The sequence below is a fragment of the Pseudopipra pipra genome, chromosome 12 (genome assembly GCF_036250125.1).
Source record: "Pseudopipra pipra isolate bDixPip1 chromosome 12, bDixPip1.hap1, whole genome shotgun sequence".
NCBI classification, from domain to species: Eukaryota; Metazoa; Chordata; class Aves; order Passeriformes; family Pipridae; genus Pseudopipra; species Pseudopipra pipra.
This window is the reverse complement of record NC_087560.1, coordinates 1,005,315-1,030,337: the sequence shown is the minus strand read 5'-3', so window position 1 is coordinate 1,030,337 and position 25,023 is coordinate 1,005,315. Positions and strand designations below refer to the sequence as shown.

General features: G+C 40.3%; 1 protein-coding gene across 8 annotated transcripts in view; it reads left to right on the top strand.

Moving 5' to 3' along the window:
• Window positions 1–25,023, top strand: part of OTUD7A (OTU deubiquitinase 7A) — a 121,598-nt gene that overhangs the window by 12,573 nt on the left and 84,002 nt on the right. For 7 of the 8 annotated variants that reach the window (XM_064668317.1, XM_064668319.1, XM_064668321.1 and 4 more), the window contains one exon: window positions 24,009–24,081. The exons of the other annotated variant lie outside the window; for it this stretch is intronic. The gene's annotated coding sequence lies outside the window, so the exon portion shown is untranslated. The remainder of the gene's footprint in view (window positions 1–24,008; window positions 24,082–25,023) is intronic. 8 annotated transcript variants of the gene reach the window in all.

The following is a 25,023-nucleotide window of genomic DNA, read 5'->3' as shown; positions in this document are numbered from 1 at the left end:
ATCTGAAAAGATGCAATAACAGTGCCAGAAATGAAATTAATATGCCATGGGAGCTTTCCTAATGAAATTAATATGGTATTTATAACCTTTTTAAAGAGGCTTTTCACCAGTTACAGCATAAAATGAACTCCCAGGAGATTAAGATGCTCTTTCTTTGTCCAAGCTTTCATACTTCTGCCTGCTTCCTTTCATGATATATGAAATGGAAATCGTGAAATAAAAATTAATTCTTTGATACCCTTCCATGCATTCATGACTTTTTTATTATTAATTGTGAACTTCAATTTTAGGTTAGTGTTTAATTTTTTAATTTGGTAGGCTGTGTTTTTCCATGAGGTAGCAGCAACTAGCAGTATGAAATTAATTTTTCTTTTGACAGACAGTGTTTTCCATTTTCTACCAAAATATTTTGTAAGTGCAAAACTTCAGTTTGAGACCTGCAGTTATAAAGTTGAATTGTGTAAATGTTTTCTGATTTGGGGGAGTTTGGTTTTTGGTTTTGGTTTTTGGGTTTTTGTTGGTTGGTTTGGTTTGGTGTTTTTGGTGGGTTTTTGACTTTCTATGGTTTTGGTTTTTAAATGGTGAATAAAATGTGCTTAAACTTCTTTAAATAGGTAGTACTCTTTATAAGGTAGGGCACAGCATGCTGAGGAGAACTAACAGGAGACTGAGTATCTCCACTGTCAAAGGTGAGACAGAGCTAAGCCCAGCGTGGAGTGGGTTTATTTAGGAACTCACAAGAGTTGGGCTTTTATCACACTTGGTTCCATTTTGCACATCACTCACCTGCTCTGCTGCCAGCACTACATTCTGTGGGTCTTGAATTCTCTTCCCAGCAGGTTGATCCCTGTTAGTTTGGGAAGGTTGGGTGCAAAGTTGTGCTGACCAGTGTTGTGCCCCTCCTTGTAGTCACCAGACTTGGAAAACACTGGCCAGGGTTCCTGGGCATCCCCTGGCATTCATTTGTGTCCGTGCATCTCTCATCTCAGGGATTTTTCCCTCATTGCCAGAGTCTGTTCTCCAGTCATGATCTTTGCTACCTTCTGTCCTGGCCCCTTCTTCATTCTGAGACTTGTACTGCTTTCAAGGAACCTTTATTTTCAACACTCAGACTCCTGTTTTTCCCCAACCAAAATAGTCTGTGTGCAAAAATGCAAGGTGTGAGCAGCCTTTTAACTGCCTGTCCTGTCTCTGTGCTCAGAGGAGTCAGAATGTGACCCCTTGTTCAGTCCAGGTGTCACCAAAGCTTACAAGCAGCCACTACAGCTGGCAGAGAGGATGCCCCAGTGTGCTGCCTGAGAGTTCAGAGTTCTGAGCCCCAGACCCACACCCCCCAGTTCTCTGCTGCCTGCTGGTATTTGCAGCTGGAGCTGTTCTTTCCACTATGGCAGCAACTGATGTGCTTGTGCCAACAGCCGTGTTTGGTGCCCTGAGGAAAACCCTCCTTCTCCTTGCCATAGGCTCTGATCTTGACTACCACGAGTATCTGGCCTTTGCAGCAACACTTTCATACAGAATTTCTAAGTTTACTTGGTAGAGAAGGAATCCAAATGTGGATTGGTGCTAAACCAGGAGGGACAGCATCTGACTGTCAGTTCTCATCTGGTATGGGGATCTCAAGGTTTACTCTGTGTGGAGGCCTTACATAATGTGAGAACTTTCCCATGCTGCACAACTTGACCTGATGATTTTCAGGTTGCTTTACTCCTTTAAGGATACAAAAGACTCCTCTGTTGACTGTGTGCGTAAACATTCAGGTAAATCTTTAAAACACAAAGGTAGCAATAGTAGCAAGAAAATGTCTTTGTTCTTAGTGTGAATTTTGTTGTTTTGGTGGGGTTTTTTTCAACTTTTCATCTGACTTTTTTTTGGTTACCTTTGCTTTGGTGCTTCCTACATGGTTCATGTGAGGGTGTCCTTTACTGGACTGGGGAAGGGCCAAGATTCCCCGCACTGTTCAGAGTCAGGAGTGTTATCTGTAGCTGGCTGGAGGGACCTGACCTCAGAAACAGAAGGCATTTGGGGGGGTTCAGGGTCCAAAAGCATCACTTGTGCATCTCACTGTTAGCATTCTAAAACTTTTTTCAGTTATTAAAACACTTGTATATTTGAAATGGACTTTTGCAACCAGCCGTGCCTGTCTCGTATTGGCCTTTTCAGCCACCAACGCGCTTGCGACAAACGTGGGCAGAGCCCTCCCCAAATCTTCGTTTGCGAAGCCTGGACATGACAATAATGGACTTTTAGATTGCATTGTAGAAGCAACAGTGTTTTCTCTGGTTGTTTTATCTGTCTTTCGGGATATGTTGAGGAGAAAGCATATAGAATATGAAGAACAGCTTCAGAGATATGGAAACTTCTTAATTTTCTCATGCCATAGGCCCTTCCACGAGCAGATACCCATCTCTTGCTCTTTCCTTGCACTGTTTCTGTAGTTTCTGGTTCTGCTGCTCTGAATCAGTGGGTTATCTGCACATCCAGTGTTCCCAACAGTATGCAGTGTGATTGTTTCTTCTGTTGGTTTAACATCCTTTCTGCTGCTGAATCTCAGATTTAACTGAGGATGTTTCAGCCAGCCTCAGGAACTGTGCTGCTGACTGAAACCAAAGGAATAGTAGCAAAATGTGTGCTTGGCACAGTTGTGATCACGAGCCCTTCTGCTGTTCAATTTGGAAGGAAATTCATGAAGGAAATCTCGGGCAGTTTGCTCTACTTCCGTGGCAGAACCAAAAGAGATGTCCTAATATTTTCTTATATTTTTAATTTAATAAATTAGAGAAAAGGGGTCAGGAACAATTAGAGAAGTAAAATATCACCCTTTATGCAAAGATAAAACACATTCCAGATAAGGCTTCCCTGTATTAGTGGCAGAGGCAGATGCTTGATACAGGGGTTTATGAACTGTTAGGATAGAATAAACACATATACATATGTGTGTATATGCATGTACTTAAATATGTCCATGTGTGCAGGTTCACCTAGAACAGGATAGCTGCTGTTTCTGGTGTTCAGTGTAAGCTTTTTCCATAGGCCCTTCCTTTCTTTTCCAGCTGTCTCTCCTAGGAATGCAGAGGGAATGTAGTGTAGTGAAGCTTTGGCCATGCTGACTTCCTGAGGGAGAAGATTTGGGAGGCAATAAGATTTTTAGGGAGGGAATGATGCAGTGCTTTTTTTTTTTTTTTATGCTCTTCAGTATGGGTTTTCTTTGCATTTGGGTTTGTTCTAATGTTGTACCATGGGTGGGGGTTTTCTAGGTGTTTTTTTTGTTTCTGTTTTTTCTCACACATATGTTGTTTAATATAAAGATCAGCAGCAGCAAGGATTTGCAGTGTAATGGACACCCCCCCACACCTCATTATTTTGTTCATATATGACCTGGGATGAAAATAACCTCAGAGTTGCAAGAGGTGACTGTCACAATCTCTGTTCCTACAAGACAGCAAATGTTCCCTACAAAACTGTGACGTTTCCTGTTGCAAAGCTGGCACTGAAAGGGAAATTAGGTTCCTGCTGAGTGGCCATGTGGTTATTTGCTTATCATCTCAGATCTCCTCTTATTAAAACATTTCCTGCCCCGTGAAGAATATTTGCAGAATGATATTATGGTAATCACCATCCTGACTGATAGTTCAGGTGCTGAGGAGCAGACAGGGAACACTAACAGCTTATCTCTCCTCAGCTGGAGTTGGAGTCAGGTGCTGTAGCCAGGATCTGTAACAGCTCCACATCTAAAGGCAGGTAAACCCCACAGTGAGTCAGTGGGTTGTGTTTTGATGTGTGTAGCACTAAAAGAAAGGAAATTAAGTCCCCAATAGATTTCATATCTAGTCATAGGTATCATCTTTCTAGTATGTCTCTGAGGCTGTTTCTTCCTGCTCAGGAAAGGCAAGAAAATGTATGTATTTAAAATCAACTGCTTTTCAACTCCTTGGAACGGGATGTTTTGTAAATGTCCACATCCTATTAACCTGCCTCTGCACCTTCCAGCAGCTTGATTCTACAACTTCCAATCGTTCTCAACTGTGGTTTACTCAGTATTTGGAGATTAACACTCGGATTCTGAATTGTACCTTCTTCTTCCCTTGATAGATCATTTAACTGGGGAGTAAGGGAGTGTATAGAGGATAATTGCCAAATTTATAAAAACTGAAGGGAACAGCTGCTTGATACATGTAGTAATCAGTTGTATTACTGCCCATGGCAAGTGAAGAATCTTGATTAGTCTGAATACACATGCCCTGATATTTCTAGAAGAAGGTTTTTGATTTTGAGAATACTATGAGCAAAAAGACCCCTGTGTCTGAGGCAACATTTTTAACCTTAGGGAAAGTGGATGCATAGAATACAGCAAGTGATCATATGTTAAACCTGTGCCCTTAAACTTAGGACATGAGCTCTGTATGTAAACACCTGGTGAGTTGGGTTCCTTTCACACGAGTGAGTAACTATACAGTTTCTTCAATAAACAAGATACAGATTGTTGAACCTTTAGGCCATTTTAATTTTAGACACTTAAATTTAGAGTTTGGACTCTCCTTTAGAGCATTGGGTTTGAAAGATTTGGACTGGAACCCAAGAGCTTCACCCTGTCCCTACTTACATTACTGTCATCTCTCTGAACTCTCCTTCCTACTGAACTTAGCAGCACTTCTTTGTGTCTAGAGACCTTCTCAAATTGCTTTATTCGTTTTTCACTCATTTTGCTTCAGAAAGTGTGTATGTTGCAGTTCTTTTATTAAAAAAAATGAAGCAGATATGGAATGCAGTAAGTTTTTTCCCTTATAATTAGACATTTACAACTGGCTGCTGTAGGTGGAGCTGACTGTGGATCTCTTCATTTAGCCCTGCTGTGTGTTCTACGAAAATGGATTAATAGATGAAGCTTGTGGGGTGAGTGGGTAAGAGAATATGAACAGGACATTTTGAGTGAACTGAAAAGCCACTGGAATTCTTTCTTTCAGTTCAGACAAACCAAACAAATTTATTAGTTTTGATTATTTTAATTTAAAAAGTTCCTCTCCCAAGTGAAATGATCTTTTTTTCCAGCATGTTTATGAAATCTAAGTCTGACATACAGATTTATTGTGTGATGGCCATTGCCCACTCTTAGAAGGAAATTGGTTAAAGGGCTGCAACTGTGTCTGAGGGGACACTGTATAAAAGCCATTGAAGTCTTGAAAAATCAACCAAGCTGTAAAATGGAACCATAACATCTCTAGATGGGGCAGCTTACTGGGGATGCTACTGAAGGGAATTTGAGGTAAAAGTCAAAACAGTGTATGATAGAAGTAAGATTATTTTTTTTTTTTTTGGTATCAGAAAGAACATGGTTAATAAAAATTATAATATTACATATGTTATTGCTGATACTCCCTAAAATGTTGAAATTATGCAAAGAAAGGTTGCTCATTATGGGTATTTTTGGTGTTATGTTTTCCTGTAATTGCCTGTATTGTAAAGTAAAAGTTACAATGTATAGTGAATCTTTTAGATTTCATAATCAAGAAAACATCTACAAATAAAAGAAAGTTGTTACATCTGTACAGAGGAGAGACTGACAGACAGATCCTTGTGTTTTGGAAGGCGTAATAGTCTTTAATATACTCGGTTTTACCTGATAGCTCAGCACAATTGCATATTCAACCTGTTACTGCAGTTCAGCACTGGAAATCAGATCCAGCACATTCTGTACTGGAAGGTATTAAAATCAGATCAATGCAGCTTTATATGAAACCAGTGGCCTCCAACTATAGACAAATGTAGAGTGAAGTCTGTCAACCAGATTTCTGGGCTGGGGTATGCTGCAGACACGTACTGGAGTTCCAAAATACATTAGGGATGCTAATCTATTATATTGTTCCCAGTGTACCACAGAAATAGTATTTGAAGTGACACTGTATTCCTTTAATCACTCTCCTTTATTCTCAGCAGCTCAGTGGAATTAAGCTTTGGGCCAGACAGTGAGGGCTAGAAGCCATTTCTGTGAGCTTTGCAGAAAGCAGCTATCATGAAGTGTTCTTTTTTTTTTCATGTGTAATTTGGGAAGAGAGTAGTGTTATTTTCCAGTGCCATGGAGAAATTAATATACATTTCATGCACCATTTTTGTGTCATGTTTCAATGCTATCCAAGAGCAACTGTCAGCAAAATCTGTCACCCCCCACCTCTCCAAAGCCACAAAACAAGCTCAGCAGTCCCAGTTCTCTCAGAAATTTCTGTTACTAATACAGTTGTTTTTTTAATTATACATGTCAACAGCTGTACAATAACTGCACAGTCATTCAGGCACAAAACAGAGCTCAAGGTATGTGCCCTCTCTTGGGGGAGGCCCTAGAATGAAGCAGCAGTTGTGTCAGGAAAGGGCAGGCGTGAGAAAGCACAGCAGCACATCCCTGCAGGCCCCTGGGCATGTCCTGGTGGACACAGGCTCTGGGCATGTCCCCAACTGTTAGAGAAGTAACACAGTAAAAAACATGCTTGCAGTTTAGGAGGGATAAAAGCTTGCTTTTTGCCTTAAATCACTGGCATAATTTTCATTTCTTCCAGAGCATGAGAAGCAGTAGTTGTTAAAAGTTCCAGCCTGCTGTCTCTCACACTGGTTTTTTTTATCATAGCTCTGATGAATATATTTTTTTTGTCAACAGTATTTCACTTTTCTACATTTTCGACAGTCCAAAGGAGCTTGACTTAGATGATGGGATATAGCTTTCTCTGAGGAATATATACTTCTCTCTGTTCAGAAATCCCATGAATGGACTACAGCTGTTAGATGGCAGAGGTAATACCCAGTTTGGGTTGTGCTCCAGATAACAGAATAAATAGATTACGTAGAAAATTGTTTAGGACAAGATAAAAAAAAGTTAATGGAGTGCATTTCTTAGATATTTCATGGTTTGGTTGGATACATTAAGACTAGGCTGGAATAGTTTATCTTTCTCGATAGGCCAGGTTATACAATCTGAAAGAATTTCAAGTCCTGAGAACATAAGGTTTTCTAATTGGTTGGTGTGTTTTTACTTTAGAAAGAGCTGTGAGTTTGATGAGATGCCCTTCTGAAAGGCAATCAACTTTGATATAGGAGATTCTGTGTATTGAAGAATGAAATCTGATAGTTAAGGCTAAGTGAGAATTGAATTCAACAGATACACCAGGGAAAAATATCTAAATCAAAGCAACTAAAGAAAGGAAACCCTGGTACTGTAGCTTTCTGAAAGGATGCCCTACCAAAATAGCTGTGAAATGTATTCATAAGAGTGGAAAACCCATACTTTGAATAAAGAAGTGTAAATTTGTATTATTGAATACTTTAGCATGCCCTTTTCCATAGGTTTCAAAACCTTTGAAAATAAATTCTTTCTTAGTATGTCATCCAATTAATTTTAAAATTAATTTTATTATTCAAACAAGAATTATATTGTAATATGACAGCTTAGGCTGGGGGTTTGAGAATTTACTGAACTTTCAGTCTAGTGTATTACAGCAATCTGCAACTGGGGAGTTAAAGATGGTGTACAAATCGAATAATTAAATGATAACAGACCTCTTTTTCTAAAAAGCTGCTCATCTGTCAGAAATTGTTATTTTATTTTTTTCTTGGTACACATACATTTTGCCTACAGTGTGGGGGGTGGTTTTGCTGTGGGTGTCTGAGAATGTGCTTTTGATTGATGAGCTGAGCTGTTTTTTCAGGTATTGAAGCAAATAACTGTTGAGGCAGAAACCCCAGAAACTGCTTCTCCTGGAGGGAGGTGCAGAGCTGCTGCTGCACAGGATGCTCCTGCTGGACACGGGGCTTGCTTTGGTTTGGGAGCTGCCACTGAAAATCACATCCAGCTTCCCAGTCTGGATCTGCACTTGTGATTGTCTCTCTCCAAAAGCTGAGTATGGCTGTGGTCAGAGAGAGATGGAATACAGAAGTGAAAATTCTGAGCTTTGGGGACTCTAAAATGTGATCTTCTAGTAGGAAAACGAATTTAGCAAGTTACTACATTAAAAATACTTATCTTACTGCAGTAGCTTTGATTTCATAGCTGTTGTGTTTCAGGAAGTTTTTTGATTTGTTTTCCTCTCTAGGAATTAGATGAAGGATTCCCTGTAAATAATAGTGTTATTTCTGTTAAATTCCTTGTAATTCCACATCATCCCCCCTTCCCTGCTATTTTGTTGTCTGTGTCTCAGGACTCTGTCTTCTCAATAATTTGGTTGACTGAACAAAGGCCAAGAGGCTTTTGGGGCTTTATGTTGATACCTTGGTTTACCAGCTTATCTTCAAGTAATATTTACACCTCTGACAATATATTCTCTGATTCTGTATGAATTGCTGGTTTACCAAGGCAACAACTTTGTTTCTCTGGCTATTTTACTGTTAATTTTAGAAGGTGTTTTCCTCTCTTCAAGCTTGAAACATATTTTGGCAGTTCATACCACTCTAAATGAAAAAGCAGGAAGAATTGGAACATGGCAATGAACATAGCTGTAGCATGCTGTGTTATTTTTTGGAATATCAAAGTCCAAACAGCATTTGACATGTTTGCTTCCTCAAGTTGAGGAAGAAAAGGCTTAAAAAATGAATTCTGTATATTTCCAAGGTTTTCAACAATGGAGCAAATTAGGTATTTGAGTAGCTAGGAAAGGAGTAGAATAGGAATTAACTCCTGGTTAATTCATTTCCCACCATCTCCTGTCTACACACTGGGGAGAGGGACTTTATTTTAGGTAAGTTTTAACAGAGTTGTTTTTCCTTGCAGTCATTAATATATCCCTGTTTGTGGAATATTTGTCACATGGTCCTATTGCCATTTAAAGGAAAAGAATTCACATAATCCCTTTAATGAGCTATGATCATTAAATTAATTTGGAATACTAAAGTCCAAGTTTCCCTCCAGGCTTAGTAAGAGTTGACTTTGCAGCTTCCCCAGACAGCTTTGTCCACTGTTAGGGACACCACTGATTCTACCAGATACAGTGCAAGACACTAAATATTTTGATATTTAGACACTGGAGAACTCCTGTTGAACTTAAGTGCTCAGTTTACTGAAAGGATGCTTACCTGCAAAAATCCTCATCACTTCTACAGTGTCAGTGGTATCACTCAGAGTTGCAGTTATTTGCCCCATCCACGTCATTGAATCAGAAAGATCTCTGCAGAAGAGGCAGAAGCTGCTCTGCCTTTCATTTTGTTGACCCTTTTTCGCTTGTGATGTTTTGTTTTATTTCCTGGCAGTTTTGAGCTTCTCACTCTTTTTTCAGCCAGCAAGATCTTACAAATCAGTGGGATAGATCAAAGTGTTTCTACCTGAAGTTGAATAATTGCTTTCACCAGTTACTTTTTTGGTTGGCTGTTGTTCATTTTGTGAGGTTTTAGTTTGGTTGGTTTTGGTTTGTTGTTTGTTTGTTTTCTGAAGAGGCTGATGCTTTAAAGGATGGCCAGACTGGCTGTGACAGGGACTCCCTGCTGGGTGTATACACAGGGTCAGTGTCTTCAGGGAGAGAAATCCTCCTTCTGGTCTTGTCATTTGGGAATATTTGCAAGCCAAGTAACTTGCTGAGCTCTCTTGTCTGTCTCAGGTCATCTGGGTGCCAAAGCCTTTCTTTGCAAGGTCAGTATTGCTGCACTGGTGCAGTTGTCCCAAGACCTTTGCCTCTGACACTGAAGTGTCCCATCTAAAGAGGGGTCAAATTCTTCACAAGAGGGGCCAGGGAAAAATAGATTTTGTGAAAGGAATCAGCATTTCTCTTCCTCTTTGCAATAAATGGTAGACAAACTATCGAGGCTGTTTTTATGAGATGGAAGGTTCACACCTGCTAGGATACAACTGTGACAACAAACAGAATATAGCAGAGTTTTATTGTTGCCATTTTGACTTCAGAGAGGGGAAAACCACCCTAGGGTCTGTTTCATTCTCTGCTGGATGCCATGCAAAGGAACATTTTAATTCTTTTTTGGAATTAAACCCTGCTAACTGTACCCCAGTGTTGGGTCACCTGCTATTATCAGTAGTTCCTATATACATCATTCTAAAGAAGACAAACTTGAGGTTTATTCCAAGGAAAAGTAATTTATGTATTTTCAGAACATACTTGGTAATAAAAATTCATCTTACATTTCCAGCAGTCTGACTGAAAAAGGCCTTCCCCATTATCCACACAGCACAGTAAAATCTGTTCTGTTGGTCTGACAAGCTGCAATTTATTTATTTGTACAATAGGCAAACAGTGCAAAAATTCATACTTCAAGAGCTACGTTAGCAAAAGACTTTGGTTGGAAATCCAAGGACTAAGAAATTAGAAAGTGATAAAAGAAGTAATTTTGTAGCTCAGTGTCTTGTGTGTACTTATTACAATGCAGTCTTTTGTAATAAAGTCACTTATTAGGTCTCAATTTTAAAGTTATAACTTGAGCATTTCTGACATCTCCAAAAAGAGTGGCCTCAGAAGATTTTTTTCTTTTCTATTTAAAACAGTGCTTTTGAAGATTAACTTTCTGTTTATCAGTTCCTCTTCCAATTCAGCAGATGGGTTTCTGCTTTGCAGATACTCTTTGAAAGTTTTGCCTGGTACTGGTTTGAATAGGAAGGCCCTTCACAAACCTGGTAGGTTTGTTTTGGAAAGGTCCATGTGAGATCAGAGGTCTGTGAAGGCTCACACCCCACTCACACAATGATGCAGGATGTGAGGGGCACCATCCTGCAGTTTGGATGGCTCTGTATTTAGAACTGAAATGTTTTCTAAGAGGCTTTGGGCTGTCCTTTATGAATGAAAAAAAATTATCTTTTTATGAGATACACTAACTACTTCCAGAGAAAGAAAATGTCTTAAAAAAAATAATCTCTTACTGTGCCTGACAGTCCACAGGTTAAAACAGGCAAGGGGAACATGTGACTCCATTAAATGGTGGGGGAATGCAGGGGGATGGCAGTGCCTGGCAGGTGTGATGCCAGGGGCCTTGTCCTCGGTGCCCACCCATCCTGCACTGTCAGGTACAATCTGTGGCTGCTGCAGCACCAAGGGACAGCTACACTGCTGTAAAAGGGGGGGGGTTAAAACCTAAAGTTAAATCTCTTACGATTTATTGTTTGAAAGCAGGTTTTCAGTGCTGTAGGAGCAGTGATCTGCGTCTGTGTGAGGTAAGAGCTGAAACAATGAGTTTCTGCTGTCTGTGCTTACAAGAAAAGCTTTGCAAAACTAAAAATTAACTATTTATTAAAAAAAAAAAAGGATAAGAGGAGATCTAATTGTTGTCTAAAATTACTAGAACAGAGAAAAAGACTTATGATAGTAGGAATATATTTCTAAGCATAGGGATGGTATAATAGGATCTGTGACTTGGAAACTGGAGGTAGATAAAGCAGACTGGAAGCAAGTTTACCGAATTTTCAGTTGCAAGTCTAATTAACCACCTGGAATTTGATGGGTTTTCCATCAGCTGAAGTTTTTAAATGAGTGCTGATTGTCTTCTTAAAATCAATTATGTAGCTTAAGTGAATACAATCATAGAGTCATTAGTGTTGGAAAATACCTCCAATATTACCAAGTCCAACCTTTGACCAAACACCACCATGCTCACTTAACCATGTTAAGCACCACTTCAACTCACTTATTGATTCCTTCCAAGGGTGGTGACTCCACCACTTTCCTGGGTTTATGAGGATAAAATAATAGGTTTTTTTAAATGATAATGTACCCAGGACAAATTTAACTAGTTGAAACTCTGATTTGAAAAACATCTTGTCTAATTTTTCCCCTTCATTCATTACAAAACTGTCAGGAACCTTTTATTAATAACTTTCCTAAAACAATTACATTTTTACATCTCAAATTACAGAAATGACTCAATTTTAAGAAAAATGCAGTGACAGAAGAGGGGAAGAAAAAAACCAAACACCAGTAAACACCTTTCTGTTATCTCTTTTTAGATGTCCAGTTGAAGAAACAGTAAAAATTTCAGTTTATTTTTTTTTCCAGTGCAGATCTTGACAACTGAAAAAAACCACTTTTGCTGTTTTCTGGACATTTAATATTCCTGTGGTCATTGCATTTAGTGAAAAAATTAAGACCAAAGCTTTCTCAGTGTATCCATCATTCAGGGTGCCTAATTGGATGAATCAGGAAATTGGTGGATGTTCTTTTCAGAGGGAGTCTCTTATGTGATGAATTGGTACATGCTGTAAATCATGAGGCGCTGTCTTTCAGGGCACTGCATCTGAATACAAGCCTGTGGCCACTGTAAGACTCTTGCAGGACGTAGTACAGGCTGTTTTTGTGCTCATCTCTGGTAATTGTTGGCCCCTTTTCTTCTTTTCTTCACGTGTGCACAGCACTGTATAAATGTGTTTCACCTTCCTTGTTCAATATGGGCAGTTACAGCTGCTACTGAAGGAAAATCCTTTCCCCTTCTGTGCATTAAAAAAATTAGCTTATAAAAGTGTATGGGAATATACTAATACATACATTTATATATCCTTATACATATACTTGCATTTTCCAAGAGCTCATGGTTTGTTCCTGAATTCTTGACATGAATCTGGATACAGTGGAAAAATATCCAAGTTCCCTCTCGCTGCAACTCATCTGTGTCCACTACGTGTTTTGTACCTTGCTGCCATCTGTCCACTGGCACACTGCACAGATACAGTAATAGGGGAAAATTCCAGTTAACTCTGAGCAGCAAACAGGAGCTGTTGGTGTTTTTCTGGTCCATGGAACAGCATCAGGTGATCCTAGACTAGCTTTTGACCTTTTCTTCATTTGAGAAGGTATTAGCCCTTAAATATGTTGCAATAACTAAATATTGTTTTAAACTGAATTTAAGGAACCTAGACAGAAAATTTGAGAGAATAATATAAAAATGTAGAGAATGTATTACTGTATATCTAGCTATGTGTAAAGTACTTACATTATGCTAATTATCCAATTGTCTAAACTAGTTCAAGGGTTCAATGATGGCCATTGCTGGAAGCCTTTCTCCTGCAGGACTCTTCCACGGGAAATCCTGTGTTCTTACAAGCAGCCAGCTGAATTTTGCATTATCTGATCTGCAGTTTTCAGTAATTTGCTCCCCATGACCTGTCCCAGTCAGGTAGCACTGCAGTATTTGTGGATGTGAGTGCTCACAGCCCTCACTGGGTCTCCCAAGTGCCTGCAAGGTCAAGAGAAGCACTGCTCAGGTAGAATTTGTCTGCAGGCTGTTCTGTTTGGCTCAGCTGGCTGTGCAGTTGGAATAGTCCATGGGGGACAGGACTGCTAATGGAGTAAATCCTGGCCTTCTCCGAGTAGCAGTCTCTGTGTTATCACTCTTTGTATCTGTGTTCATTCAGCCTGCAGGGAGCTGCCAGACAGTTCTCTGCTATTTCATGTCTGGAAATAATTTGAAAACCTTTACTTGTTTTAGGAAAGCAAACTGAGATGCTAAATGTGGATAAAACAAGGAAAAGGGGCATGTACTGGGGTGGATTGTAGAGGCCTTGCTTAGACAGCTGCTCTGGTCTGTGAGTATTCACACAAATTCAGCAAAAATCTTGTTTCAGGTTAGACTTCAAAAGTTTGTTTCTGGTCATCTGGAGACATTCATATATTCTAGAGAAGGACTGACTGCAGTTTAAGTTTCTCCCCAGACATCTCTTCAGTGGTTGTTCCGAAGGTAACACCCCTCTGTTCAGGGCTCAGCAGAGGGAGTCGGTGGTTTGATGCCTTTGTTTGTCTGATATTATTTATAATGTTTGTTTTGTCCCTATAAGCAGATCATAGAATTGAAATTATGCTTTCTTTCTGATGTCTCAGATGGAACATATCATAGAATCATAGAATAGATTGGGTTGGAAAAGACCTCCAAGATTATCAAGTCCAACACTTGATCCAACTCCAGTTACTATATCATGGCACTCAGGGCCACGTCCAATCTCTTTTTAAAAACCTCCAGGGATGGTGAATCCACCACCTCTCTGGGTAGGCCGTTCCAATGCCTGATAACCCTCTCTGTAAAGAATTTCTTCCTAACATCCAACCTAAACCTCCCCTGGCAGAGCTTGAGCCCATGTCCCCTTGTCCTATTGTTGGTTGCCCGGGAGAAGAGACCAACCCCCGCCTGGCTATAACCTCCCTTCAGGGAGTTGAAGAGAGTGATGAGGTCACCTCTGAGCCTCCTCTTCTCCAGACTAAACAGCCCCAGCTCCCTCAGCCTCTCCCCATAGGACTTGTGCTCCAGTCCCTTCCCCAGCCTCGTTGCTCTTCTCTGGACCCGCTCCAGCACCTCAATATCCTTCCTGAGCTGAGGGGCCCAGAGCTGAACACAATACTCAAGGTGTGGCCTCACCAATGCAGAGTACAGGGGAAGGATCACTTCCCTGCTCCTGCTGGCCACACTGTTCCTGATGCAGGCCAGGATCCATTGGCCTTCTTGGCCACCTGGGCACACTGCTGGCTCATGTTCAGCCTCCTGTCGATCAGGACCCCAAGTCCCATGCAACATGCAATTATAGAAGCCAAATTTTCTTTTACTGTGACACTGGCAGTATTCACAAGGTCTGTGGTACGCAGATGTACACCCATAAGCTAATCTATACAACAAATTCCTTAGGGAAGATGGCAGGGTTTCTTCTTCTCCATCAAAAATTGCCTTCCTGTGGTTAAGAAATGTTTTTATGGAGATAATCTGAACAGGAAATTCACTCTGTCTTGGACTATTGGTCAATATGTGCTTCAGCACTAAAAAACATTTGTCTGGAGTGAGAATTCCCAAGGGATCTGGAGAATATTGACTGGATTGCATTATTTATATTTAAGGATGAAGCTATGTAGGAAAACTGATTTTATTTTCTGCTCATTGGTAAACATACACAAAAGCTTTTAAGTTTGAGGTAAATTAAAGCCCAATAAAGGCAGCATTATAATTTATCCAATTTTGCCATCTGTGTTCTGAAGAATTTGAAGTCCCTACAGTGACAGTTCTTCCCTCCTGAAGTCCAGTGTCAGGATGACCAATTCTAAGGAAATTCAGCCTCTACCTAAGAAGGGCTTTCTGTCTTGCTTCAGTGATTGTCCTCTGGGATCCCATGGCTTTGTGTGTGTGACAGTTTTGTGAGGCTTGTTCTTGTCTGGGTGCTTTGTGAGGCCTTTGGATGATTGCCTGGGAATTCCTGCAGTGACTGTAATCAAGCCATGGGACATTCAGTTGGAGTCATAGTCCCTCTGGAGCTAGAGATGCACAGAAACCCTGGATGTGTTCAGGTCAGGTGTTCCATTGATGTGCTGGAACACATCAATGGAACACCTGCACATGGCTGATAAATCCCGCGTGCAGGAGACAGAGAACTTGGTGTCCCATCTGTCCTAAATACTGGCTTTGTTTTCTCTCAGGAAAATTGTAAATGGCAATGTAAGACAAAATGGAAGGTTTCTTCCCATATTCCATTTCCAGTGCAGCAGCTTCTGGAGAACCTCCCCAGAAATGATGGGGGTGGGGAAGGGACTGTACTGCAGCAGGCAGCAGATGGACCAAGTCAGTCTTCTCCTCTTACCCTGTTCCATGAGTAATTGCAGGGATGTGATTTCAGGGATGGAAAATTACATGTTAATCTAGAAACCTGTTTTATCCGGAAAAACTTCCACAGATTCTTGAGAAGTACCATGCAAACTGTGTGCACAATTTGGGATTCCTGTTCTTGGTTTTTTGTTCTGAAATACTTGGTCTGCCCTGAGCAGCACCAGCCATCAGGAACATCTGACTGTCCTACACACAGTACATCTCTGCTGGCTCTTTGCTGAAGCTATTTATGACTTTTGTAAACACTATGACTGATAGTGATCTACTTTGGGACCTGAAGTCTGCTCAAGTGTTAATTAGTTTATTGTTTTTCATAGTGTATCAAAAGCTTTTCTGCTCCATTTAAAGCTTGAACTGTGATTCAGTCCTTCAGCCCAGGTGAGGCAGAGTTACAGAGCAGGAGGTTGGGATGTGGGATCCCTTCTCTGCTGTGTCGTTGCCCTGGCATATCATCTGTTTGACATCTTTGATAGAGGAGTATCTGAAAAGGGAGAGGGAAAGACAATGAAGAGGTTTTATTTTCTCCTCTTCTGTATCAGGCATCTCATCCTCCTCTTGGGGTGGGTTTTCCTGTTTCAATTTTGTCTCAGCAGGAAATATTCCAATTAATTTACGTCACAGATGTACCCAGTTGAAGCTCAGGGCTCATTTTGCCAGGCACTGTTCCTGTGTTGTTACATGGAAGTTTTCTTAAAACAGCAATGGCCTCTCTTTTTTGCAGTCTGGTATAACAACCCTGTACCTCTGCAGTGCTGGAAACTCTGTTCATGGGCAGTTGCCCTGTTTTGTCTCCAGCCTCGAGCTTAATTCACTTCCAGTTGGAACCCCCATTATATTTTCTGACTGCTAAAATTGTGTCTGTTTTTTTCCTGGGCTGCCCAGTGTCCTTCCAGTCAGTAACACAATTGCTCCATTGGAGGTTTTAGGTTTCTATTCTGGACTTGAGCAGGTTTTTCCTTCTGCATGAGGACAGTGTCTCTATTGAATGTTGGTCTCTGAGCACTCTGGATGCATTTTTGTTTTATTCATATATAAGGATGCTCTGCCAGTATCACTGTGGAACATCTTTGCCTTTTCTGGAAGGATGCTGTATCTTGCTGGGGTGTACAAATGATATTTAAGTTGCTGTATATGTGATTCTTCATTAACTGTCAACATAAAGGGTTAGTCTTCTAACTAATGTACAAGATTATTTTTCTCTCAGTTAAAGGTAGTGTTGACGAAACTCTGCCAGGTAAACTTTGGAAATATTTTGTCCTTGAGCAGAATTCAGTCACTTGTAGTCAGGGTAAAAATATTTTTTTTCCCTCTAGACTATGATAATATCTATGTTATCAGGCAATAGTGGTTTTATATCACACTTTCTGTTCTTTCTAAACAACTCGGAACTCATCACTCTCCAGCTGTCTTGCTTACACTGTGCATTTCAGACTAAATGCAAACTGAAGTGCAAAAAGAGCTTAAATACCTTTAAAGTAAATACTGACCATCACAGTTTAGTCTCAATAGATTTCTGCTATTGGCCAAGATGTTCTGTTGGAAAGTTGAGCTTCCTTAAATGACATGTTTTCATAACCTCTCACTGGTTTGGCATCACTTTGATCTTTACTTCTACCAGCTTCCTGAAGTGCTGTATTTGGTTATTTGAAGGACTTGATTGGTACAGTCCCAGGCACTTCAGAAGTGCTTCTGTAGATGTTCCCCTGTAGTAATTACACAAATTACACACATTTTGAATGTGACTGGGGAAGGAACAAACCTGAGTGGGATGAAGTCCAAGACACCTGGCACTGTTACCTGTGCCCACCCTGCCAAGGGACATGGGACAGGTTCATCTGAGCCTCTGGGAAAGGTGTGACTTTGTGTTAGAAACTCTTGCCTTGTGTCATCCCCACCTCTGTTACAGTCTGCTTGCTCTGTGAAAAAACCTCTTCATAGTTTATTACAGGTTAAATAAAGGCATGAAATCAATGCTTCTGGAAGGCTTGTGCAATGACATGGAGCATAGTTACCTTACAATGCATTTTAGGGATTATTATCATCTTTTCCAGTTGCATTTCATTATATGGTGCTTAATTCATGTGACATGAAACTAGAAAGAGATTCCTGTCTTCTGTAGCAATTTGAATTTTTTCTGTCAGAGGGAAAAGAATTGATATGTTGATAAGTTTAGGAGGATGACATGGAATGTCCTCTAGAAACTTCCATCTGGTTTCTGCCACATATAGTGCCTTAGCACACATTAAAAAAAAAAAGGAAGACAAAAAGAAAAGAGACAAGCAAGGTAATCAACACTTTTTTTCTTTGTATAAATGAATAAAGCAAGGGACATTTGTTGTAAACAAATTTCCCATCCCCCACCCCAAAAATGTGGAACATCTTTCTCTTTCTTTTGCTAAAACATCTGGGGCTCAGTGGAATAAGCCTATGGAGAAATTAAATGAAATGTTACATTTCTGTGTTGTCAGATGTCTGTCAGCTGCAAGTAAGAAGAATATTAAATAAATCCTTTAGGCTCTAAGTGCATGGCTTACAGAAGAGCTAAGGGTTTTTTGTTTAAAATTGACAGCTTCTCCCACATGTCATGTTAGTTAAGAAATCTATAATATCTAGAGATAGAAGTATGTATATTTATATCTGTATAAATATAGCCATAATATGCAGACATATAGATAATATAGATGCAGTATACATATAATATACCTATACATTACATATAAATTCTATAAACGTGTAATACATTTTAACACGTACATGACATTTTCTTTCTGTCCATAAAAACACACTTGTAGTTTTTTACATTTATAATACCTTTATTCCAGTGCATTTGACTTCTAGTTAGGAAGATGTTTGTTCATTTCTTTTTGTGTTACTTGGTAAGCTGCTCAAAAATCATAGCAGATGTGGGGGGATTGTGCTACTTTTTACTAATGGGAAGGACAGTTGGCAAATAAAATTCATCAGTTCTAGGGATTGAAGGAGGCAATTCAGCTACAGAGAATCATATTTTTGTTATTGTCTACATTTATAATGGCAAATATGGAAATTATTTATCTGACTTCAGCTGAATATACGAAGGGGGTTAGAAGAAATCTGTGGTAATCTGATGTGCATAGCTACCTAGCATGACATTTAATTTTTTCTGTCTGTGGCAAGGTTACTTTCATTGTAGCCTAGGTGCTCCGTAATGTTGCCTTCTTTAAACCTTGAAAAAGATATAATACAGTGCAAAAGCTTAAAAAAATTAATCTAGAAATGTGAGTATGCTATTTTCTCTTTATTCATTTCTCCTAATAGTTTAAGACATTGAGAAAGAAGTAGAGATGGGGGGATTGTTTGGTTGATAGGTTGGTTGATTTGATGGTAGATATTTTTGCTGGTGGGGTTTTTTTTCCCTTTGGAACAGTTTTGATACCAGCTACTGTGCAGAGGTATGTTTGTGTCCTGTACAGCAGAGCAGACCCAAGGAATCTCTTAGCAGGAAAACTCACAAAATGTACTCTGTGTGTACTGGTAGTCTCAGTAACAGATCACATTTGTCACTAAGCTTTACAATATTTTCCATGTGTTAATGTGTTTTCTTTAGTGTATTCTGGCCTAGATGTTGTGTCTCAGATGAGGGAAGGAATTAGATGGGGAATTCCAGGGCTAGATTATGTCAACCAAAAGTGAATCAACTTCTCTTCAGTAAGTTCTTTTTAAGTTTAGGGTAATTACTCTGGCTTTACAGGCAGAGAACCTGATACAGAAAAGCAGAGTTACTTGCCTGGGTTGGTGGGAGCCTTTGAAACACATGTGGAGCTGTGGGAGCAGACTGGGATGCTGGGGGGACCTCGTGGAACTGCAGCGTGGGTGTCTGGGGCTGCAGCACCAGCTGGGCACACAAGCAGCTCCATAATCCCTCAGGCCAGCCTGTGCATGGATAAGTATCTGCTCCACTGAAGTACAGCTGTTTCTTGAACAGTGTGGGTTCCAGTGTGGAAATCCTTGACCTACTTTACCGTGGTTAGATGTGCTTAGTTCAATTCCTGGGATTTCTCTTTCCCCTTCTTTCCACTTGAAGTCAAGTTTTGATGTTGTGTGCCATAGCTGGAAACACTGAGAGCAAGGAGAGACAAATTTGAGGCAAGTGTTGTGTTGTGTCCCACTGAAATAGGACTTAAGAAAGTGGAGTCCTCCTGCTTGTAAATCCTGACACAATAAAAGAGGAGGAAAAGAAGGGAGAAGTGTGTGAGCAGAGGTGAAGAGCTGTCATTGCCCTGCACTACTGAATAGGCAGAGTGGGCTGATGTCATCATGGCCACAGGAACAAAAAACCCCAGAGAGATGCTGGGCTTGATTACATCAGTTCATGAAATTGGCTTTGCTCTCCTCTTTGCACCACCAGCTTTGATGCAAGCACACTCAGTAATAGTGCAAAACAATCATGTTGCATTTTTTTACCTTCAGAGAGGATTCTTTGTAATTGAAGAAATGGTGATTGTGCCACTCATTTCAGTAAGTACCTTTTATAACAGTTGACTAGATGACATTCAGCTGGACTGGCAGAGACACATTTTCCTCTTTTGATGCTGTTTCTAGCACAATCCGTAGTTGAAATGGAAAATTTTACTTCTTCATCCTCTTTTACATATACACAGGAACTTGAATAAAGAAGAATGGAAGTCTTGCATTATATTAATGCATTGAAATGTGCAAATATATTTCCTTTTTTTGTTGTTGAACTTCCTGCTTATTCTGCCAGCCTGTATGAGAATTTGAATGGGTCCCACTAAGAATGCTTGTTGAAGTGGGATTCCCAGCTGGCTTCAGTGGGGGACTGTGGCTCAGCTAGAACACCTAGACTGGCCAACACCAAAACATCTGATATTTGTCTTTTGTGGCTTGTTTCAGGAACATGGGTAAAAAAAGATGCACTCATGCTGATCTATTTGCAAAATACAAGCTTGAATCTGTTTGGATGTAGGTCAATGAAACATGAACATATAGATATTATAATTAAGTTATCTTGGGGTTTACTGAACATGTATTGGTATTGCACCATTTTTTGGCTGTCTCTGTTACATGGTAGCTGTCAACGTGACTTGGGTTATCCTGTGCATTCAAACTTCACCAGCATGGTTTGAGAAATATTTAGAATGTGGTTTTGGCAAGTGCTGAGAAGGTGTACACTGCATAATGCTCTTAATAAAAGTGAACCCTTAGGAGTGTTGTGAAGAGAATATAGGTTTAGCACATGAGAAATGACAGTAACAATTCCCTTATTATGAGCTATTTGTTTAGCATAATGACAGATGTGGAGGAGGAGGGTCATTTTTGGAGTAACTGAGCATTGTGAGAAGTGAGTGCACGCTGGGTTATTCTGCCACTGAAAGTCTGTACACATGTAAGCATAAAACATCAGTTTGGCACACTTAATCTGGATTGCTAGGCATTTCTCCTTTAAAACTCTGTCTTACCTACTTTTAAAAAGTAAGGTTAGGCAGTTAAAAATGGTTTCTTATGCTATAAAAATAGTTAACAACTTTCTGTTAATATCATGCTAAAATCATCAGACAGCTCTGTTGTTTACAATAGGAAATAATTTTGAGATGTATTTAATTCTCAAAATAGAAAAAACCCACAGCTGCCCACAAAATTTACAGTTTTCCAAAATATATAGGAAAATTATATTAAAAAAAAAAAAAGGGCAGGAGGGGTGAGAAGCAAGCATTCAAATTTCCATGGAAGCTCTGTGTTTATGTAAAGTGCAGCAGCTGCACTGCAAACTCCCCTCTCTGGATGACCTCAGTCCTGAACAAGACAGACTGTTCCGGGTGCAGGTGTGATTACTGAATTATTTGTTCTGTTTTGGTGTCAGTCAGTTACAGAGAAGTATTATGGGTAAAATTTGTATCCACTGAATAAAGTGAATTGGTAGATTTGGTATTCCACAGTTCACTATGTGCCTTCCTGCTATTGCAGAAATAGTGGATTTTATTCTCTTGAATTACATTTGTTAAACAGGACAGGCAAGAGGAAGTGACTCCAGCAACAACCTCTGAATACATCAGACAGGAAGAAAGGCAGGATTGGGCTGAAGATGATGCTGGATATAAAAGATAGTTTCGACAGCTGAATTGTGATTTTATTTTTTTGTTCCCCCCCAAAATGTGTATGCTGTTGACATGGGGAATTTTAAGTTTCTTCTCCATGTTCCACATAAGAAATAGAGCAGTGAAAAATGCTCACATGAGTATCCAGTCAGCCTTGGTTTGAATGTGATTATCCCTGTGAACCTGTCAGTGGTTATCTTTAGATCACAGTGGTCAGATGTCAGTATTTACTTATGTTCTGTGTGCCTTTCATCTCTTACCAGTTCATGAAGTTTAATAGAAAGATCCTTTTCCTTCGTTCCTCTTTGGTGTGGACTGCCAGAGAGTACTACCTGTACTGAAACGGCTGCTTTTCTCACACTTATTTCCAACCAAACAAGTCCAGTCAGCCCCTGGGGAACCCAGGTTCTTGAACACCTCCTGTGTAGGATTGGCTTTTCAGTGTCTTGGAAGAATCAGCACAGATCTAGAACCCATAAAAACAAGTCCTTGTAGGAAGATGGGTGCAGTTTTCTCCAAATACTTAACAAATTCAGTGTCTGCTTTGGCAGTCATTAAAGAGAAAACAATTTATTCTCCGTAAGATATAAGACTTCAGCAGCCAAGGCCAACTTACAGTTCGAGGAGGTTTGAGTGGCCCTTTGGCCACTCAAAGTGCAATAAAAGGACACAGCATTTCAGATGATTGGCAATCCTAAAAGGCTTACAGAGAGTGATGACAGTAGTGTCTTGTGTGCAGCCACTCTTCTGTTCCTTCTCTGTACTAACATGGTGGTGGAATTACTATTGGCTTTGTGCAAGGCACAGAGCATTGGTACAGAAATGTGTTTGAGAATCTGAGAAAATTTATTTGAAAAGGAAAGTGGATTAACATGAAGATTCCTGTGCAAATACCAATGCACTCATAAACACATTTGTGTTGTGTTTCATGAGCTTGCCATTGCATTGTGTGCTTTATTAAGTGAAAAATAGATGGAAAATGGAAGGAAGTTTGTTCAGACAGCCTGACTTTAAAAACTGGTTCTTGTTTCTGATCCAGTGCAATTTCTTCAAATGATCTGACTCTCATTGAAGACATATAGTCATGAATGATAAACCACCTTGATTGGCTGGCACAGGTCAATGGAGTGTGTAATCCTCTGTACTGCCAATATTCCATGATTCTCCTGAGCATAAGAATTGTCTGCTACCTATTTTTCTTTTAAACTGTCTGAAGCAGATAGATCTTTCTAATGCAATTGGTAATGCATTCATGGTAGGACTTGGAAACACATCAGCATTTCTAATGGTGGGAAGTAGTTGAAGAGGGATTTGGCAGGTCAAGGACAGCTCAAACACTACCCACTGCTGTTGGAGTAGTGAGACACTGTGGTAAACAGCTGGTGTTTCTGAGTCATTCATTTTGCTGTTCCCACCTCTCTGCTCTGTCTGGGTGTGTGGGTGGCCAGGTACGTTTCTAGGCAGGGAAGTCATTAAAATTGATGTCACATATCACAGTCATGTTATAGGGGAGAAGGGATGTGGTTGCATCCCTCTTTTACCCCTTCTAAAGCCTTTTTGCACTTACCTCCCTGATGTCTGTGACCACCAGCAAAAAGGGCAGGGGAGCAATGTAGAGATGGGCAGGTACTGTGCCTCCCAGGGGTACAACAGCTTGTACCTTTAGCCTCATCCGCGGCACTACAGACCACTACTAAGGGGCAGGAAGGGTCTTTCTCAGAAACAGAACTATAAATATCGTTGTATTTATGTATTCATTTGCCTGTCTGCTTTCTGGAGGGTGGATGGTGGTTTTAGGTTAATGGTGGTTGATCTGATGCCTCGAGGGTGTAAAAGGTAGGTGTGGTACACTTGGGGCACGTTGAACTTCAGCAACAGCTTGTGCTTGAATCCCTTCTGCCTCCTGATGAGCACAGTGGGTGCAGTATTATGGTGTGAAGGCTGAGCCTCTTGGGGCTTGGCAAAGGTCATAAGGTAGCTCAGAGTTCCTGGTGTGCTCCCTCTCCTGCACTAACAGCTTGTGTGTACCTTAACACCAGGCTTGGGCATTCTGCTTCAGAAAAGGCACCTCCATGTAGAAACTGAGGGCAAGGCTCCTACCTCAGCATGAAGTTACAGTAACCTGGACAGGGTTCTGTATATATGTCCTTTTGTTAGATTGTGTAAAGTAGAGCAGAAAGTCATCCTGCTTATTTTAAATAACAAAATCTGACACATCTGAAACTGTGGTGGCCAGCTGAAAAAAGACATTGAAATACCCCAAGGTAGTGCCATTCAGCATTCTCAGGCAATGAGAATATAACTTGAGATACATAAGAATCGTTTCTTTGTGATCTTTGAACTTGACTGCATGTTTGTCTTATGTTCTTTCAGGTAAGACAGTGAGGTCTTTAACTGCTCCAGAAGAGTGTCTGGAAAGAAAATGTCTCTGGCAAATACATATCAGGTAACACTGGGTAGTGGGGGAGCTTCTTCACTTTTAAGATATTTATCTGAACCAGTCTTGGTGAACTGAGTAACACCTGACTTTGCAGTTACAGATTCAGAGGAAGGAAATCTTGAGCTCTTAGTCACAGAAACCAGAAAAGTGCCTGCTTTTCATTTTTATGTAAAGTGCTGCTGCTTTTGATATGCAAATGGTGCACTGTACCCTGTAACCTCAGTCTTCTAGAAAGCAAAAGGAAGGGCAGAGAAAAATGTGTGTGGTGCAGGAATCCAAAGGATATGGAAACAGGGTTCCTACTCTTTTTCACAATTCAGTCCTAAATTGCAATAAAGCAAAAAGAGATCAAATCAGTTTGGACTCTGAGGGCAAGGTTTGCCCTGTGTCGTAAGGGGCATTTGAGAGTTTCTGCATGTGATGAATATAAAAGGTAACTGAGCTGGCTGAATGTTGAAGTAGCTGTAGCAAGCAGTAATAGAACTGAGTGGGTTGTAGCCGAGTGACAGCTCATCATATAATCATCATGTTTTCCACTTAGAGCATCTCTGAAAAACAAGAAAGATGGTTTAATTCTTTCTGGTCTTCCTCTAACAAGAGGTTTTGAGTAATTGTTTTTTTGGAAAACCTTCATTGACATCTGAGCTGTAGATATTTATTTTGAGTGATAGGAGAGTTATTGCCTGTGGTTCACAATATTTTCTCCTCCACATACCTCATTAAATCAGAGGGAGAATTTCCCTTAGTCATTTTTCCTTTTCCTTAATCTCCTTGTCTTGTCCAGAGGTCAGGCTTGCTTTGCTGGCATTTCATGATGCAAGATAATCACTCAGCACAGCTCAGACTTTGCAGGTTGTGGTGTCTTTGCTACCCATTCCTTTCCCACCCACCCTTGACCCCTGGGCAGCTGTGGGGAAGCAGCACAGACGGTCACACTGAGTCTCTCTG